At 48.6% G+C, this 21,616-nt stretch overlaps 1 protein-coding gene across 5 annotated transcripts in view; it reads left to right on the forward strand.

Annotated features, from left to right (window-relative positions):
• pbx3b (pre-B-cell leukemia homeobox 3b) overlaps window positions 1–21,616 on the forward strand; it is a gene marked incomplete at both ends in the record, with an annotated part of 75,200 nt that overhangs the window by 39,631 nt on the left and 13,953 nt on the right. The window lies entirely within an intron of this gene.

Raw genomic sequence — 21,616 nt, forward strand, 5'->3', positions numbered from 1 at the left:
CTTTCTGTCTGTCTGTCTGTCTGTCTGTCTGTCTGTCTGTCTGTCTGTCTGTCTGTCTGTCTGTCCGTCTGTCTGTCTGTCTGTCCGTCCGTCCGTCTGTCCGGCTGTCTGTCTGTCTGTCTGTCTGGCAGTCTGTCTGTCAGTGTGTCTGTCTCCACCTTCCGGGTCACCACCCCAGTGTCTCTGGGCGTGGCGGTCCCAGGGTCCTCAGCCATTTTCGGGGTCAGCGTTACAGGATGTCCCCAAACCCCCCCACGCCACTCCTCTCCCGAGCGGCGAGCCACTGTGGTCCTCAGCCTGGTGGCCTGTGTTATGCCTGCGCCTGTCGCTCTCACCGATGTCTCGCGGCCGTCAACAGGTCCAGACGCTGTGCCCTTCCTTTCTCTCCGTGGCACGTTCTACTCTCGCAGCTTGCCCCCCCCCCCGAGCCGGAGACCAGGCGCTGGTTTAGAGCCTTGTAAAACTCTCCCCTCCGCTTTGTTCACGTGTAGGATGTATTTATGTATTTATCGTTTTGAACAGGAATTCAATGTGTTAGTATTTAACTGATCAAAAAAAAAAATGTGTCTGTGGATAAGCCAGATCATTGCAGCCAAAAAGCACAAAAGTGCAATTCTCTGGGAGGTTTCGTGAAACCACCTCCACCTGGACGGGGCTGGGGGAAAAGGTTCCCAGCTGACTGCGGGGATAAGATGACAGGGGAGATTACAGCGGAATTAACCTCGGCTTATCTCCATCCCTCGCAGAGCTTAATTTCCGTCATCTCTTATCTTCCTGTTCTCATACCATTTCCTTTATCAAAAAAAAAAAAAGGCGAAGAAAAGTAATTGTTTACAACTTATCAGGAACCCGCTGGACGCCTTTCCACATAGACACCCCCTCCGTCCTGCTTCCTCCTCCTGAATCCCAGAGCAGTCGTCTGAGGGCCCGGGTCCCCTGGAGGTCTCGGCCTGAAGCCTAGAGCTGGTGCAGGCTCGAGATGGTCCTTCCTCTATCACCTGTGTAGGCTGTTGATCCTCTATAGGAGGGGAGTGTGCAGGGAGGAAGAGTGATGGCTTGTTTCCCTAAGCGTAGTGCGGAGATGGTGGCTGCGGGGCTCTGTGATCGATTCAGCCTCCTGGAGCCTCCTAGTGTGTTTATACATGCCTTGTATGGCAGCTTTCATAAGACATTTACCCCATGATTTGCGATGAGCTTATGTGTGAATAATTAATGGCAATTAATCCTTAATTACAGTAATTAGGCAAGTCACAGGAAATTAGGCTGCAGCTGGAGATGCCTGTGCCTAGGAAACGGAGGGCCCGGGTGCAGGCAGAGAGTGCCATTTGGTGACAGTGGGGCTGTGGTGGTAGGGCGGTGTTGTGTTGGGTGTAGGGGGGTGATGGTGTGGGATTGGGGGTGGTAGTGGTGGTGGTGGGGTGTGCCATCAACCCAGCTTGGCAACAGAGAGAGAGACAGGGTTGGGTGGAGAGCTATTGGTGCAGATGCTGTTCAGCCTCAGTGTGTCTCTCGTCAGTAAAGAGCACAAGGACAGATAATACTACATTCAGGTGCAGTTACACACAAACCCAACTATACCACGTCCGGTTTTTTTGTCCTGTGGTTTTATCCACCACTTAACTTTCCCGAGATACATTGAAATAAAAAGTGGAAAAAAGAAAAAAGCCATTGAAAAAAGCGTTGCATTAAGAGGCATACAGATGTGGCAACAGGTTGTGACGGATGAGGTTACAGTCACCGGCTAATGCAGCCAGATCGATGTCCTATTTTCTCACTTTTAGAAAGCTGAATTGACCACTTAATGGAGCCCCGGGCTACGGGCCTTAATGCCAAGCTCGCTGTTAATACTTTCTGGTTGTGCATGACGGGGGGACCACCATGAGGCTCAAGCTAAATGCTAAACCTTTATCTGAGGCAAATGATCATAACTATACATTTGTTTTTACCACCTTCATTAATAGTATTGCTCTTTTTTAAACTCAAAACGCATTTCATAGGTCTGTACTTGACTAATACATGGGAAGGGGTTCTCTCTCTCTCTCCCCGTTTCACGTTCAGCTCATTTGCGCCGTTCCATGCCTGCCTTGATGAATTTCCGCTTCTTTCTGCTCCTGTTGCTTTCAATTACACTCTTATTCCCAATCCTAATTGATATGCCAGTCTCAGTAGATGGGCCGTGCATTATTTTATACCGACCATTTTCCTACTCTTGGTTTAACAATCCCCTGACTAAATTAGTTGAGGTATATGAACTTGGGCAACTTAAGTGTTGGTTTTTTGCATCAGACTTTGTTGCTCTTGTATATTTGTACTGTTTATTATAAGCCAAGTTTAAGGTTTATACCAATGCAAACGGCGTGACTCTCTGGCTCTCCTTTCAAGTTAGCACATGCGGTCCTTTTGTGGATATAAGGACTTATAAAATAATAGGTAGTCTAAGTGATATGGTGGAGCCATCCAACTGTGATATTACATTAGCCTGCAGTGCTCGGCCATGTCTGTCAGTGACTGCAGAATAAAGGGAACATGCACTACTCCCCTCTTTAGCCTTCACAAGTGCCATTAGAAATAATGAGAATTTATAGTGAGATAAAAGATGCTCTTCCCCTTCTCTCTACCAGCAGCTCCTCTAGAATAGCTGCGGTCATTCCAGCCCTAAAAAAAACAGATAAATAAGGCCCCGTTGGCGAGGGATACCGGGGTTATAGTAATACGATTAGTACGCGCGCTACATCAGATATGACAGTTCCTCTCTTTTCCAGTACATCCGGAAAATTCGGTTTGAACGTTTTGGACCTGAAGCTGACCTTTCGCCGTGATGCATGCTGATGCTGTAGCGAGGCAGCGCCAGTGCAGGCACAGGCTGTTGTTGAGCTCTACACAAGAGGGCTCGCCCATTACACAGACCCCTTCATAAGCAGCTGTTTTACTGTCATATTCATGGGCCCTTAGATTCGCCCGTTACTTATAGCGTCTGCAGGACGCCACCGCTGCGAGCTAGCTAGCTAACAGTAACTGCGGTGCTGCGCTCCTCACTAGCACAGTGATACGCCGCCACTGTGACAAGGTCAGCATGTTCCACAGAGCCTGCGAATATACATCCCCCTCCCCGTTGCTATAAGTAAAATAAATGAGGCTGTGTTAGCCGTAAACTCACAGCGTGTTGCCGGGAAGCTAAAGGGTAAACCGAAGGAAGAGCGACGCCTCCAAATCTCTTTCTCAGTCTGGGCTGACAGTAGGCCACACGCTCCATGCTAATGAAAGACAGAGTGGAGTGCGCTTCAAGTGTCTTTTTTTTTGTACTGAGCAGCAGCCTTGCATACGTTTAGCACACTGAGCAAATAACATCATTGTAAATATACTTTGCCACTAGTCTACTCGAATCCTCGTCGGCGAACCCGCGCACATAAGCTCAGGAGACAAGCATTTGCGGTGATGAGTGTGGCAGAAAAACACTTGAACTAGCGAGCGTTTTTAAAAAAAAATCCACCATATATGCACACACTTGACCAAATTTGTTGGCTGTGTGGATTCAGGCACAAAAAAAAAGGAAAATAAAAACAGCAGCATTTGTGTTGTCGGGGGCATTCTTGTATCTGCCGCGCTGTTTACTCACATTGGCCAATTAATAATTGATGCAGAAGCGCTGAGAGGTTACAGCGATACGGAGCGCGTGCTTCTCCAAGCCCTGTCTACAGATGAACAGTCAACACTGTCGAAGCTTCAAAGAATCCCTCTGAAGCTCCCAAGGCTCTCTGGAAAAGCTTATTACAGTTGAAATGTTTTTTTTAAGGGGGCCCCAGATATTCTTTGTGAATGTGTTTGCCTAGAAACATTTTTTTATTTGTATCTTTTTGTTTGTTTCCATCAAGAGGCGTGCAAACGAAGATATAGTCAGCACTTGTGGCTTACTTAGTTTGAGCACTGCTCTTTAAAAAAGAAATACGGAGATATAAAAAACACGAGAACTTGTGTGAAAGTATGTTTGTGTGGAAAAAACGGGGGAAACTTTTTCTTTACAGAGGGTGGGAGATACACTATTAAATACTCATACTACTGGTACTCATACTGATACTTGGCTATTATCAATGCAATTCCTACATTATGTTCGGATACATATGCAGCTCAACGGCTCATTGCATACAACAATTATCACATCATTATCTCGTCCTTAATCACACAGATCATCTCAGAGCGTTGCCTAAGACTTTCTTCAAATACGTACAACCATTCATGAGCAGCTGAATTATTGTGTGTCTCTGTTATTTGTACGGTAAAAGCCTTCGGGGGGTCGTAGTTCTCCTACAGCCTACAAAGCTCCCCCTACGCCACCCCCGTAGGTCTGGTCCTGGACCACAGGACCTGTAAGGCTATCCCCCTGGCCCAGCCCTGACCCCCTTTGTGGAGCTGAATTCCTCGGATGTTTGCAGGATCAAGTCACTTAATCTGCAGCACAGGCTGGGGCCAGGAATGGAAGATGGAGGAGGAGGATGTGGAAGGGAAGAAAACAGGGGGGGAAGAGGGAGGTGGAGGGGGGTAGACAAGCTCCTCACTCTGCTGGAAGCTGTGGCGTTGGATTTGCGGCGTTAAGAACTGCAAGTGCTTGCCTGTTCTGCTATGCACCATTGTTTTCTGCAGAGCTGGAAATAGTGGGAGACACGGTAGCGAGTGTGTGGTTTTATTACTGCTAAACCGTAGCCTTAGACATTAGCGTGTATGGCTCATTAAGTGGCAAGGAATGCTGCTATTTTGCATAATCCCCCCTACCCCACCACCCACCTCCTGACGTGGTGGCGGTGGTTGTAAATGAAATCCGGTTTCTGTCTTAGAAGGCACTCCATTCACTCAACTGCCATTAGAGGCATTTATCGTTAGCATCGGGACTTAGCCTCTTAAGAAGCGGCTCTTTATAACCTGAGCTCCATACTGTCCTGTTTCTCTGTCTCTCTGTCTCTCGCCAGCTCTGCTTCTCTCCAGTGCTCCAAAAATTGCCCTCTGCTGTGGTTGATAAGCAAATGGGTTTAAATCAGGAAAAGATACAAAGAAGGCAAAAACAAGCAACAATGAATGGATTCGCTTGGGTTGAATCAGCCAACACACACAGAAGGTACAGTATATATGGGCCGTTATCCTGACCCTACTGTGGGATTCGCTCCGGCGCGGTATTGGCTCTCAGTCACCTTGAAGAAAGCGTCCTTTAAGCGGCGCCTTCCAATGGCGACGTGAACGAAACCACTGACAAGTTGATTTTCCACCTCTGGCGTGAGGCTGCTTTCTCCACTTAACATTCTTCAGTAAAAGTGTTGCCTGGAAGTAAACCAGAGGAGCCTCAACTTCTGACACATGTGACAGTATTTGCATCAATTATGTAGTCTCTGCCGCTGTGTGCGGAGGGGCGGGGGGCGGGGGGACATAGAGGGGGAGAGGGAGGGGGAAGGAGGGGGAACCGGGAGCAGAAAGGAAAGAAAAGGATTTGTGACAAGGCGCAGGAGGTAGAAATGAGAATTGCCTTTTTAAAATGCATCCTTTAGAAAATAACGTTCGGGATCGTTTATGGGAGAGCGGCGGCGGCGGCGGCGCAGCTAAAGGGCTTCACTCGGCACCGTGGAAGTCGGGGAAGCGGTTTGACACTAAACACCGGGAACGCAGTACAGTATAATGCGGGGGCGCGGGCCCGGCTCCTTTGTCCTCTCCTCTCTGTTAGTGAACATCTGCTGGACCGTCACCTGGAGACCTGAGACAGACGAGGAGGGACGCTCACTTGCGTTAGGAGAAGGACTTGAGTCTTGAGTCTTGGAATTACCGTAGCAATGCAGAAACTAGCTTTACACAAGCACAGTGTGCAGGAGCCAAATAAGGCTAAGGCTAGTTGCTAAGTACACTGCAGATCCTGGTCCATCCCTGCTAACATGTGCATCACATTCTGCTCACCCCAGCTGCTGCCTGACATAAGAACGTTGCCTTTGTCTTCCTGGTGTATTAAAAATACAGCAAGTCATCTCTCTCGCTATTGAAGATCACCGCACTAGATCGCTCTCATTCTAATTATAGCCCAAGTGATTCTTTGCACCTGTACCAAAGGTGTCGGTATGGCTTGAGCGTTGCCACTACATCAGGAGACACCCAGTCGCAGCGAGCATTGTACATATTTGGCTCAGTGGGCTAACTTTTAGTCTCTGCCCTAGATTCCAGCATGGCATTTTATTTCACAGTGTCCCACCCTATTTCGTATTCCAGTTAAGTACACTTACAAATATGCTGCGCTATGGTTTCTAACCTCCTCCTCGCACACACACACACTCATGCACACACACACATGCACACACACACACACACACACACACACACTCACACACACACACACACACACACACACACACACACAAACACACACACACACGTGCAAATACACATTTATATACACACACTACTCATGCACACACTCACATTGACACGAAAAACACCCCCCCCCCCACACACACACACACACCCATACACACACACAAACCCAGACACACACACACAGACACACACACACACACACACACACACACACACACACACACACACACACACACACACACACACACACACATGCCCCAGCATGACGCTGGGCCTGTCACTGCCTTTTATCCGTCGTCAACCTTCAGCCGTCTGCTTTATCCGTGGTGACACTACAGCAAAGTGCTTGACTGCTTTTTGCCAACAGACTGCAACACTTTAACTGTACTTAGTCATGCGTCATTATGGCATGCTCAAAGCGGTGTGTCTGGGAACGCCTGCAGATGGTGGAGGCAGAGCCATTTGGAAGGATAGGCTCTGTGACAATGATGCTTATTGCATGAGTAAGTGTGTATGGACACAAGGGCGTAGCTGAGCAACTAGTGCTAAATAAAGGAGCTAGCAAACAACGCGGTACGAGGCATTCACAAGAGGAGGCAGGTTGCTGAATCAACATGCTGGAGGCCACACGGAGCAGCACATAGAGCGGGGAAAGTAGGGCTCTGTCGAGCTCTTGTTGTTGTTGATGTCGTTGTTGTTGTTGTCGAGAGGAAGTGCGTGTGTAACCCACATGCACCTCTCGGTTAGAATGTATTGATCAGTCATTGTTCATCACCATCGGAGACATCTAAGTTAAATAGCAACTCCGTCAGGGTCTTTCTAAAGATTTAACCCCTCCGCGTTACATTTTAGTTCCTTTGTTCTCCTGCTTTCAAATCTCGCTGCGCCGGAATCATCACAGCATAACTGTCACTTGTCACTTTCCCTTTACTTCAGCAGATAAGAAAGCTTTCACATTCAATACTCCCGTTCCACACACGGGTATTTTCCACAGATCTTTGCTGCCATTGAAAGATAAATGCTGTTAACTTCGTTTAATAGAAACCTATTCAAGGTTTCGTACAATGCCCGCCTCTTTATTCTCTGTGGAAATGACGAAACCATTAGCAAAATATTCACTCACAGAGAAAGAGAATCTTATCTTTATTCTGCATGACTGTGCGGAGCTATATTCCTTTTGACATCATTATGTAAAACCCATTTCTCTTTCATATCATTTCCGCAGCTGTGAATTATCACATCTATATACTCACTATTCTTTATTGCAAAGTAGGTGGCCTAGAGGAAAATATATGCATTTGTTCCCTATGGCATTAAATATGCATATAGCTTCCTCATTTCATCGGCAATCTGTGTTATTGCTTTAAAAATGCAGGGCTGCCCACCCTTCCCCTTTAATATTTAACATGACAACTTTTAAATCTGTTTTAACGTGGTGATGAAGTAATCGTCAGAATAAGATGGAGTTATGACAGGTTTTTGAATCGAGATGGAGGCACTGAAGGGTCCTTGGTTTTCCTATTTGTTTTGCAACAGTGGTAACATGAACGACATGGACGGAAAAAATCCATTTCCCTTTTTTTGTTTGCACACCTTTTTACCCTCTGAGTATATCCATTCATCTTTTAACTCCCCCCCCCACCTTCCCAAACACACATGAAATGCAACACAATTGAATTCTTTTCATGTAATTATATACTTTTTTTTCTGATAAAACTAGTATCGTAGGTTTTATGGTATGTTTGTCAGCCGTTATCCATCTCAAATGAAATGGGGAAATCTGTTATTCCTGATATTAACCCACTCAGCGGCACGCGCTGCAACAGCCACAGCTCCACCAAGGTGACGCCTCCACCACGGCAGGCCTCGATTGAGTGTCGACATGACACTGAAAAGAATCACTTGGAAAAGCAGAACAACATATAAACAGTGGAGCCCCTTAATGGAGGCTTATGGGGTCTCAGTCGCGCCGTCGCATCCCCTCAGACACGGCCTATCTCTGGCAATCTGGCTGTGGTGGGCCCCCACTGTGGAGCAGCATGGCACTGGGACTGGGTTAACCCCCCCCTCCCATTAGCCCCCAGGCTGCCTTTACCTTTGGTTTGTGGCTCAAGGTTAAAGCCGTCCCAGTAGGGGGTTTAACTCGCACCGTGTTCAGGCATGGATGGTTTTTCCTCTTCTTCTTTAACCTGAAGCATGAAGACAAGTAGCGTGAGGCTGCCTCTTTTCTGCACCAAACCAGTACAGCCAGTGTCATTCACCCGTGTATCAAGTCGGCCCAGTACATGATCATTCAATTCAACGTCTTTTTTTACCGGAGCCACAGACTTAAAAAATGCTGCAACTCTGTAATGGTCCTTTTTCCTCCAAAGCAAGTGAATTCGAACCATTTCAACGCACGCTTCAGTTGTTTAGCATGCCCATTTTTCTGCTGACAAAAAAACAACAGCTGGATGGCTTGTCACAGGAAGGGAGAACGCAGGGCCAAACTGCTAGCCCAGCTGAACACTGTATATATATATATATATACCTCTGACCCAGAGCCACGAAAGGGAGATTTATGAAATCCACATGTTTAATACATTTCATTTTGTCCTGGGGATTTATATCGCTTACTGCAGTATTTTAACAGCAGCACATTATGTACAGTCACCTCCCCATGATGCATCCTCCGCAGGAAATAAACCCTGGTCCGACTCGGCCCCTGGGTTCATTTCCATGTTACCCTCTGGTTCTCACACACGCTGAAGTGCTGTCGTTTCTTTCTTTGCCCTGAGGTGCTCGCTGCATACCGACCTCCTGACCCTACAACACATAATCCCCTGGTAGACCATCTGCAACGTAGACGTGGAATAACGAGATAACTGTTCATATCGGTTCTGGGGCAGGGAATCTGACTGGTGGGGGGTCGTTCAATACAGGACTGACTTCAGTGTCTCTGGGATGGTGTTTTGGACCATGCTGTGTTCGAAGGCGGTCAGCGGGCGAGGGGGTTCAGTGTTACCAGTTTGCTGCGTCTGGTCTCTAAAAGCCCCATCAGACAGACAGAAGAGAGAGGTGGCCACATGGATTAAACCCCTGTGAGGAGTGAAATATGTGCCTTCCCGGCGTGTTGACACAGGATGAAGCATGACTTGACTTTGGCCTCTAATCGGCTAGCAGTAATCACACTGAAGTGTTTACCTGCTAATGGTGTTTCCATTTTACAGGACTTTGTGTCATCACCTTCCTATTTGAAATGCAGGAAGAAACACTCTGCCTCTCTCTCTCTCTCTCTCTCTCTCTCTCTCTCTCTCTCTCTCTCTCTCTCTCTCCTCTCTCTCTCTCTCCCTCTCTCTTCACGTTGTGTTTGTAACCTGAGGGGCGAGTAAATAAAGGCTCTTGTCGTTTGAACTCAAACCATGAAGGGTAACTAAAAAGAAGATTGGAAGAGCAGCTGAGAGAAACATGAGAAGAGACCCAAGAAACTTAAGAACCAGGAGGAAAATGGCTCTGCTGGGTAACAGAATCACTATTTACAACACATTTGCATTTCCTCATTTGGCATGCACCTTTATCCGAAGCGACGTACAGTGACAGATAAGAACAACGAGAGCACTTAAACAGATCTGGTAGCTACAGAAACAAAGGTTGCCCGGCCTGGTACTAGCGCAGATTGGCCACAGAAAGATTTGGTAAAGCTAAATGCTCGGCTGCTTTCAAGGGAGATGGCTTATGACTAGCCATGTCAGAATGTATGAAAAGCTGATCATGCTGCTGTCAACCTCTGCACCTGGAGGGAATAAATCCAGCTCACCTCTGCCTTCATTCAGCAGAGTGCAGCGGACAACACTGTTGTTAGGCTCGCCTGCTCTGTTTATTGTCTTGTTTTATGACCAGGAGAAGGATGGGCTGGGCTGTGCGTGTTCATCCAAGTCTTCAGTCTCTAGAGTCAGTTGCTGTTCCCGTTGGTCCCTGCTGAGTAACGTATGGTAAAGGAAGTCATCCACAGGGAGGCTGAGATATTGAGGCACTATCCTTTTTTGAAGTAAGCGAGAACACAACCGCACACGCACGCATGCACGCACGCCCAAACACACACATGCACACACACACCCACACACACACACAGACAGACACACACACACACACACACACACACACACACACAGACACACACACACACACACACACACACACACACAGACACACACACACACACACACAGACACACACACACACTCACACACACACACACACATATGCACACATGCGAAAACAATCATGTGTATGCACGTATACATTGATATATCTATATCTATATCTATATTTGTATCCATATGTATAAGTGTATATATACTTATAGATATAAATCTATGTATATAGATATACCAATAGATATAGATACATGTATAAATGTAGCTTCTATTTTTCCAGTGCAGTTGAGTTGGTATTATACGAAAACAAAGATGGAAGCTCAGCATCAGCCTCAGCTCCCCCTGACTAATCTGAACAACTGCAGCGGCAGATAATGAATTTCCCCGGCACAGTGTCACCGAGCATAGTGTGATCCCCGACCACTTCTAAACCCATCCAGCAATATTTACATGATATTTCACTTTTTGAATAAACCTCTTTTCTCCCCCACTGCGAGGGTATTGAACTCTCTTCACACGAGATGTCATCTTAACCAAAGCTTATTAAAAAGATGGACATCAAAGTTGCGGATGCCCATTCATCTTGCGGTGCTCTAATTGGCCACCACAGGCAAGAGAACAACTAAGTCCAAAATAGAAGGCGGCGTCTCGCTGTTGGGCTAAAGAACAGCTTTTTATTTGGCCTTTTTATATTTTGTATTTCTTTTAAGTCCTCTCAGTGGATTCATGCCCGATAAATTCCACAATATAAATGAGAGCTGTGTGCTTTTCCAGAGGGGAGCGTGGCATTCCTTTAACAAATACATGTAATATAATATGAAATGTGATACGGGGAATTAAAGGCCCACTTCTCCTCCTAGGGGAAGTGCTTTTGGCTTGGTTTGTTGTTTGTGTGCGTGCGGGCCTCATCGACAACCTGACGTGCCGATGCCGAGCCTTGTTGACGACGCGAGGAGGCTGTGATATGAGGCTGAGACACCAGGCGGCTCACAAAGGTCATACGGCAGGAAGCAGGATAAGATTACATTCTGCGTTAGCTCCAGCTATAGCATTTCCTCCCATCCCCAGGAAAATAAACTTTCATTAGTTTCACCAGGGGGGAAGATGGGGGGAGCTGTGGTGGTGGTGGTGGTGGTGTGTGTGTGTGTGTGTGAAGGGGGGGGTCACTTTCTACTTCATCATCATCACACCCCACGTATAAGGCCCCCGGAAGGTAAAAAAAAAACCTCTGCGATGATTTCCACTCAAGTGGACAATATAAACAGAAAAACAAAGTCAGTAATTGCCCACACGCAGTCACCGAACGCCATCAAGCGCCCGCGCTCTCATTAACCTGGCACCTAATTATCCGCCCGCAGTCTTGAGTCCTGACAAGCCCTGCTGTCTCCAATGGCCACTCCCCGTCTACCGCCAGCGCGTGTTGTGTTGTGGCTGTTGTCGCGGTGGCGCCGGGCGCTGTACTGCAGTCATTGCTGGCGTGCCGTCTCCGTCCTCCGTGTTTGTGTCAACGCTGACAACGGCCCGCTGAAGGAAAAAAAACACAAGAAAAAGCGCTAGAGAGGAAAAAAACAAGTCAGCCCCAGCAGTGGTGGCGGTGAGGCGTCGGGAGAGAGGCGGTGGCTGGGCGCCATTAGGTACGGCGGAGACAAAAGCATCACGCAGTAAGAGCGCTCCTTCTGCGTGCGCCCGTCAAGCGCGCTCCTCCCGTTAATGCCTTCCCATCCAATTAAATCTGCAACTGTTAATTATCGTAATTATGAGAGAGGGCTCCCCACTGTAACCCCCCCCCCAAGTTCCCACCGCTTCCTCCCCCCACCACACCCCACACACACACACACACACACACACACACACATATATACAACCACACTCCCACATACAAACACACACTCACGCATATGCAAACACACACGCACGTACAAACACACACGCACACCGGTGTCATGGGGCCATGGGAGCTGTTGTACTGCTCCAGTGGTGTCTCGTCTCTGCTCCACTGAAGCCCTGTAGCACAGAGAGCACGGCGGGGGTCCCGGGTGTGTGTGTTGTGTGCGTGTGTGTGTGTGTGTGGGGGGGTGGGGATGGGGGGGAGGGGGGCTTACGCGGCACCAATGACAGGGGTGACGTGACGGGGATTGCGCGGTTCATCTTGGCTAACGAAGGAAGTCACAGCCATTGGCCACGCCTGCGGTCTGACTCATTAAGTGCTTGGTAAAATACATGCTGGGAATAATTAGCACCGAATGACCTTTTTATATTGTTCTATAGCATTCCCCTAGCAAACAATCGCTGCTTTGCTGCTATTAAACAAACACACACACACACACACACACACACACTTACACACACTTACACACACACACACAAACACAAATATATACACAATCATAAACATAAACATATGCATACACATGTGCACACCCCCACACACACAGACACACAAAGACACGCATGTACACACACACACGCACCCACACACACGTAAACACACAGACAAATACACATCCACTGTCTGCAGTTATTGTACTGCCTTCTGTAAATGGGGCTGCTTCACTGGGGTTGGGACCAGGCGGGGGGTGGAGGTGGAGGTGGTGCTGGAGGGCGGGGTCTCTGGGATGTGATGTGATGGAGTATAAAGGTAGCTGATAAAGGCCGGCTGCCGGTTGGACTGCGCTCCTCATCCACGTCCTCTCTGGCCTGCTTCTGTCACAAGCTGTTGCCCGGCCGGCCCTGATTTCCCCGGCTCCTCCACGCACGGCACACACTGCAGACCCTAGCAACGGCCCGCGGCAACCAGCACACCGCACCTACAGAAGCAACCCCCCGCCATCCCACCTGGACCCCTCCCATCCCACCCAACACCCCCCCCCCCCCCCCCCCCCCCCCCCACACACACACACACACACACACACACAAACAGACTCTACACACACACACACACACACACTCTCTCTCTCTCAAACACACACACAAACACACACACTCTCTCTCTCTCTGTCTGTGTCTCCCTCTCTCTTACACACACACACACACACACTCTCTCTCTCTCTCTCTCTCTCTCTCTCTCGCTCTCTCTCAAACACACACACAATCACACACACACTCTCTCTCTGTCTCCCTCTCTCTTACACACACACACACACACACACACACACACACACACACACACAAACACAAACTCAGGTGAATGCTATGTTAGCTCAGCATCTGCGGTCTGCCCGGCGGTAGCATCATTTCATTTGTCTCACCACAATAACCCCCTAGTTCCTACACACACTTCGGTTTGCCCCGCCACATCAGGGGCTCCTTCTACATACACATTTGAAGGGAACAGAGTAATTCAACACAGTAGTTTTTGTCGTGCCTCCCCCCCCCCCCCCTTCTTTAAGAGACACTAAAGGAAGCAGCAGCTCCTTGTGCTTCAGGCATTGCAGCCTTTTCGTGGATCCACTGCGAAATCTAAATGATGGACTGTCAACTCTCTTGCAGAAATGCCACTGCAAAGAATAATCTCTCTGGCAGTGGATCATGGCTGGCTGTATGGTAGCAGTGCCTTTTCTTTGTTTATGTGAGCTTGTAGCCTTGAAACACGCACACACATACACACACACACACACACACACACAGAAACACACACACACGTACGCATAGACATGCATACACACACACACAGACACACACACATACACATACGCACATAAATAAAATGCCTCAAGCATAAAATCATTTCTTTGGAAGTATACAGTAAAATATGGGATTAATGGCATGAATACTATTATTTCTCCCCCCCACCTTTAGCCTCTAGAATAATGCCTGTTTGGCTCCGTGTCTGGGTGGAGTTTGGCCTCATATTCGTCTGGTTGTCTTTGTGTACAGGACCTGCTGTGTGACCTGGTTTCATGCAATTTCTGCCTTCTAATTAGGGGGCTGCAGAACGGCCACAACGAGAGGAGGAGTGATTAGTTGCCTCTGGGTGTTTCATAAGTGGCTTTCAGTGCCACATTTGCATTATTTGCTTGGGGTCTGAATAACGGATCAGCCTACCTTTGCTTGCAAATTGAGGCTAGCAGCACAGGACCATCAATAAATGAAAAATGAAATGAAAAGGTGGAAAACAATAAGGCCAAGCATGCTAACACCAACACACACACACACGCCCAAACACATGCACACACACACAATCATGCGCGCACATGAGGTACATTTTAATATCGAACACAAACAATGAAATAGGCTTTTGGTCATTGGATGGACATGACATAATGATTGTTAGTCGTCCTTAGGCTTGGATACCCCCCCCCACACACACACACACACACTCCCACACACACACGAACACACACACACAAAAACACAGACTTACATGTACACACATGCATATGCAGACAAAAACAAACATACACACGCACAAATACACAAACACACACCCACACACATATACACACACAAGCACACACACACATACAAACACACACACACACACACACACACGCACACACACACACACACACACACACACAAAAGCACACACAAACACACACAAACACACACACACACTCACACAAAAACACACACGAGCAACCTCCTTGGATGAATGCACAGGGTGTGAATGTGACTCCATGCAGGGTCCCATGCAGGGTCCCATGCAGGGTCCCATGCTGTACGTGTCCTGTAGGGGTCAGACCTAGTCTCGGCCTGCTGCTGGGGGTCCCGTAGGCTCGCTTGGCCGACGCCGGTTGACCCGGCCTGGGTAGAGGCGGGAGGCGGCCGCCCCAGCCCAGGACGGGTCAACCATGGCGGCGGCAGGCAGCGCCGCGCCACTTGGCCGCTGGCCCAAACATCGCCATGGCACGATGTGTGCAATCAATGTGGACACACACACACACACGCGCACACACACACACACACGCACGCACACACACAAACACATACAAGAGCACACACCCACACACCACACACACACATATGCATACATACACACACACATATGCGCACACAGGCACACATATACACACCAACACACAAAGACACACACACACAAACAAAGACACAGAAAAACACACGCATACCAACGCATACACTGACACACATGGACACACACACACACACACACATATGCACAAACACGGACACACAAGCACACACAGATACACACCAACACACAGACAAACACACGCACACATACCAACACACACACAGACACATACCAGGCCGCCCCTCCCTCTGCGTGGGCTTGTGTTCGTGGACGCCCCCCCCCCTCGCCCGTCTGTCATGTTGCGTGTCACTTCCTCCCAGCGTCAGCACCCCCACTGGCAGGACGCTGATTTGTTTGGGTGTGTGTCCTGGCACAGTGTCTTCAAGATGCTTTGCTCGGGTTGTCGTTCTGTCCACCCCTCCCCCGCAGACCCTCCATCCCTCCACCCAGGCTCCTCAAGCTCCCCCGACCCCACCACCTCCACCCCTCCAACCCTCCACCCCAGCCCCTCACTGTCAAGGGCTGCTCAGGGGGGGTGGGAGGGCTGGAGTGCCTCGTCATCACCATCATCGTCATCGTCAAGGGGCGAAGGCTACCTGAGCTGACAGAGATCTGCTTCTCACTCCGTCGTCACTTTTGGTCGCCCACTTCACCCCCCTACTCTCTCCAAACTGACACACATACACACCCCACACGTCTGTGTGTATGCGGTGCTTGTGGTGTGTGCGGGGGGATGTCTTGACCCAGCACTTGGGGAAGGGGGGACCAACATCCCTATCTTAGGACCTGTTCACTTAATACAGTGTGGATGTACTGTGAACAAGTGCATATTTACGTTAAGTGTGGATATATGACCCTATATATATTAAAATAATTGAGACGGAACATGTGAATTGCGTAGAGCGCAGAGGCGTTCCTCTGTCAGTGGTAGAGTTCTTTCTTCGAGCCGGAGAGTATAACGATTTCCACTCAGAATTAGACACTATTGTTTTCAGCTCAATCAACAAAAGAAAGTGAAACACAAAGTGGCAAATCTGCCTCCACTTCCCTACAGTGCGGTCGCAGGTATGGTAATTACTCTGCCATTATCATTGGGAATAGCTAATGTGTATTAATGTGTTAATGGCATGTTAATTACTGTACATGCTTGAGAGAGCCTGCGGGCGTTCCCTCACATTCTTTGTGCCAAGTGGATGTAGGCCAATCTCTTAAAAAAAAAAACATGAAAGAGAGCACGAGAGCGAGAGAGAGAGCGAGACTTTAGGAGACATCAATGGAAGAAGAGGATCTTTATGTTCCATTTGTCAGAACAAAAAGGTTTTCAATGGTAATTTGATTCAACGGCGGAGCGGCGGAGTCACTGATCCGGGCGGCCGCGACAAAGGAGATGATACGAAGCCAGAGGAGGCAGGAATCAGTCCGCGGTGACACGCCGCTCTCTGTGAGAGATCCTCTGGTGCAGCGCCGCTTCTGCTCCGCCGGCGCCGGCTCTTAAGAACAGAGTGCCCAGACCCCCAGACCCACAAACCCACCTCAGCAGAGCCTCGCCATGCCGGAGAGGTGGTCGCTGGGTTGCGACCCCCCCACCTTCCCCAGTGGGCCCCTCTGCCCCTCTGCAACACCCACCTTAAGAAAGAGATGACCTTTGCAAACATTGGCAGAAAATAAATTCTGTTTCGATTAGTTAGCTTTGGGAGACTTTTGCGGATCAATGCAATTAGATGAACAGTGTGTCGATGCGCAGCTGAACCAGGGAGGGGGGGAGAAGGTATTGGACCGGGGCTCTGGCAGCGTGGAGGTAGGAGCAGGAAGAGGAGGAGGCCCGGCGACGGAAGGGGTATCAGACAGCGTGTCTCGGGGACAACGCAGGGCCACAGAGCCGCAGTCGCTCTCAGACATGGTCAAGTGCACCGCCAAAGATCAGCGATACTTATTTAATTAACTGCTATACTCGACAATCTCAGGATGGAACCGCTGAATGGGAAAGTGCCATGCCGGGCACAAACAAACAGAGGAAGAGGATAGGAAACAGAATGGACTCTGTGATGAGCACAGCTCTCTCACGTCTTGACAGTGGAGTGGAGTCCATACAGCGAGTGAGAGGGGAAGAGAGAGAGAGAGAGAGAGAGAGAGAGAGAGAGAGAGAGAGAGAGAGAGAGAGAGAGAGAGAGAGAGAGAGAGAGAGAGAGAGAGAGAGAGAGAGAGTTAGCAGCCCTGGCTCTTCAGCAGACCACATTAACCCAGCAGGGCTCTGCCTTTATGGCTCTCCTGCTCACACTTCAGTGATGAGAGTAAACAAGTGCTGGGCCAAAGGTCAACTAAGCCCCCAGAATGGAGGGGGGAGGTGGGGGTGGCTGCCCGGAGGCTGTGCTCACATCACTGTCAGGGCTTCAAGCAGGGAGTGATGTATGGGGCAACCGCAACCGCCCCCTTTACCCCCAAAACGGGTCGCGGGTATGATCAGAACCAGAGATAGAGGGGCCTTCTCTATCTGCTGTAATATTCTTGTTTGCTTTCCTTGGATTTCAATTAAAAGGAAGAACTATTGTTGAGTTATAGGAGTCTGGAATATAGCACACCTTTCTCTGTGGGCTACGATTACCATAATATTACTGCTTTTCCAAATAGTATTATAACTATATAAATACTAGTACTACTAAAGTAATTTCTACCATCACTCTATGTATACCACTGTTATTACTACCACTACTACTCAAACTCCTACTGCTACTTCAACTATGACCACTAATAGTACTACTACTACCACAACTTCCACTGCTATTCCCAGTACTGCTACCACCACTGCTGCTACTCATTGTTTTTACCACTTCTAATAATAAAATGATGTATACGGCGTACAACGGCCTGCCATCGTTCATCTTAAGCCCTATATAGGCCTGCAGTGTCCCTTCACAGAGCTCCCTATAGGGAGGCTTCTCCAAGGTGACACGGCACTGGGAATAGTGCCGGGATTAATCCCACTCTCGCTGCGGATGTGGATTACAGCTTCCAGTGGCGACCAAACTTGTTTTAATACCCGTATCGTCAGACAAAAACAGGATAAAGAGTTTAAGACGCCGAGCAGCCTAGAATGTGACTACAGGCTTTCAAAGTTACCATACAGATTTGTCAACCACACGGCAAATTAAAGATATTATCTGGCTCAAAGCCTATTTTATTTTATTTTTTCTCGGTGGGGGTAGTGTGATGATGCGGAGGTCAGACAGTAAACCCACTATCTTAAGCTCCCCCGTATGGAGTATTTCAGACAACAACAGAAACCTGGGAGAGGAGGAGAAAAGAGGTGGCCAAGTTCAGTGGTTTTGTTTTTTTATCCGCGTGCGGTTAATACTTTCTCCCGACCAGGGTGCAACTTCGGTCGCGGAAGTTTGCATGAAATCCCGTCGGCATGGCAACCTGTCCATTTAAACAGGCCCTGGGGGTGTGGGGGGGCGTCAGAGCAGCAGCGTCCAACCCCACCGTATTTGTTATGAATGGCTTTTCCACAGCTGCTGTGACAAACACACCTTTGCGGAGTCCTGCCGGGCGCCTCTGTTTCTCCAGGCAGCGCAGTAATCATTTTTATCCCGCTGATTTCCCAAATAGAAATGGACACGTATGATAAAAATGTCATGGCCACTCGGCATGTCTGCGGCCCTAACAGGATTACATGTCACTTTCTAATGTCTCGTGCTGTTTTTCCTTTACCCTGAATGGCCACATTATAGCACACGGGAACTTCGGGTAATATATGGTGGGAGACAAGTAGCTCTTTATGGCCTGTGATTATTTGGTTTGAATGAAACCGGTGATTTATGCCCATTTAGCTGAAAAGCCCTGTAAATTCCCCCGGCTGCATTTCCCTTGGATGGAAAGTGAGTGAAGTGAAAGTGACAACTGGGTTTGGTGTGGAAATGTGCACTGCGTTGCAGAGTTATATTTAATATACCTGACATGAGGAACGGACCGCCTCCCACCGCAGCAACTGGGGCAGGGGCTGTGGGGGGCTGTGGTTGGGGAGCAGAGGCTTGTGTTGAATCAGAGGGGAGGGTATAAATACTTCCTCAGGGGTCGGGCGTTGGCGAACACTAATGGTGAATGCACAGGGGCACCGATATTACAAGATGTTTGAGAGGTGTCGCCAGGCGCCTGCTGGTGAGCGTTTGAGTCGAGGTCGCGGGCAGTGGGAAGAGGGAGAGGATCTCTGAGGTCTGCTTGAGTCTCGGCGTGGCGAGCGGGTTATGGGCTGGCTGCTGCCCACGCAGCCTGTGATGTTTGTGGACCAGAGGCAGTGGACCAGAGGCATACTGTCCACTGGGATGGCTTGGCCGGGCCCGGCCCGATGGACCCATGTCCAGCATCTCAGTGTCTCCGCCACAAATAGCCACATTCATCTGCTCCTCTCAGATCATTACACACAAAGGACTTTGGGCCAGCGGCTCCACAAATAGAATCAAGTGTGTTGGTTGTGTGTGTTGGCGACAAACATGAAGCAAAGCACGTTGATGAAGATGAGAACTAGTAACGGCCCAAATATCTGGATTGCAAATTCAGAGTTGAAAGATGGTATTTTCCCTCTGTGCTGGGGGGTGGCAGAGAGAAAGTGTGTGTGTGTGTGTATGTGTGTGTATTGAGGAGGGGGGGTCACTGGTCAGGCCATGGTGGAATTGTCTCTGATTGCATGGCCACTGGCCGGCACAACACAGCCACTAATCTTCTTGTTTTGAATCCCGGGCCTAACCATTCCTTAATGAAGCTGTAATGAGCTGTTGAAAATCCTTCAATTGCACAGGGGGGGTTATTGAATTGAAACAATCCCCGGTAATCACAGAGTTGGAGTGGCCAGTCAGTCTTTGCTGCCCATCCAGCAACACTCTTTCAGTTTATTGGAGTGGATTGTGACAAGCCCATTGCAGACTTTTTGGAGAGTCTCTCTCTCTGTGCTGTGGTGTGTGGTGTGTGGGGGTGGTGTGTTGGGGGTGGGTGAGGGGCTGGCGTTATGAGGGCATTATTGGTGTCTGCAGGGCAGGTGCAGCTCCTGTGCTAACCGCAGGTTTGCCTGATTACAACTCGTCGACGGATTGGCTTGACGAGAACCCCAGAGTACACGCACAGCAGGCCCTGGTGACAAAAGCGCACGCTTAAAGTGGAATTTTAGATTTTGAGCGTCTTTATTGTCATCACTGTGATTAGCGTCTCTTGGGGATTCACTTTAAAATTAGGACTGCAGAGCAAAACAGGGCATCCTGTGCCCTGTCGAACAAACAAATACAGACAAACAAAACCAAAACAAACCCAAAATACCCCTAGCTCTGCTCTCCCCAGCTAGTTCCCAGTGTCTTCCCAGTGTGTCAACGAGGGAGGCGCGCTAGAGGTATAGCTCTCTGTTTAGCATCCTTTCACGGTGGAAGTGCCACTTCACCATTGAGCATTTGTCAGTTTATGGATGTTGCTGTCATGTCAGGCTCCCCGTACACAGGGTGTGCAGTGCACTGTGTGAATAAAAGAGGGAACAGGCATGGTAGACACAGGCGACAGGAACACAACGCAGACACACGAGGTAACAAACCCGTGGCAGTGAACCCCCTCCCACTACTCTACAGTAGAGGCACTACGGAAAAAAACACTTTCTTATTAATCGTCTTTGGGAAGGCATTCATTCGAAAAAAAAAAGAAAGTTGTAAAGAGCTGTATTGGTTTTAAATGAACGATCTAGCTTCATTATGTTAGGAAGTGTTAGCTACTGTGTTAACCAAGGTTTATGATGATTTACATTTTTTTCTTTCTTGCCTGAAAGAATATGCCCAGGTGTAAGCTATGATTATGCCAAGCACTTTCCCGTCTGGTGTATTCCTCAATTAAACCAGGAGCAGGATTTGATGATATTTATTCCAGTTTCTATGGAGACGTGGCTCCAAATACCCAGTGCTGTAATTCACCCCTCCCATAAGCTTACGCTACTCTTCGCTGGCTGAGCTCTATGGTCAATCTATTCTGGGAAAGGCCCTGCCAGTAGGACTTAAGCTTAAACTGAAATTCACCATCATCACTTAGCCAATTTTTTAAAAACCTAATTAATTCCATTGAGATCACAGCGAGAGAGTGTTTGTGTGTGTGTGTGTGTGTGTGTGTGTGTGTGTGTGTGTGTGTGTGTGTGTGTGTG

The sequence above is a fragment of the Pollachius pollachius genome, assembly GCF_949987615.1.
Source record: "Pollachius pollachius genome assembly, chromosome: 1".
NCBI classification, from domain to species: domain Eukaryota; kingdom Metazoa; phylum Chordata; class Actinopteri; order Gadiformes; family Gadidae; genus Pollachius; species Pollachius pollachius.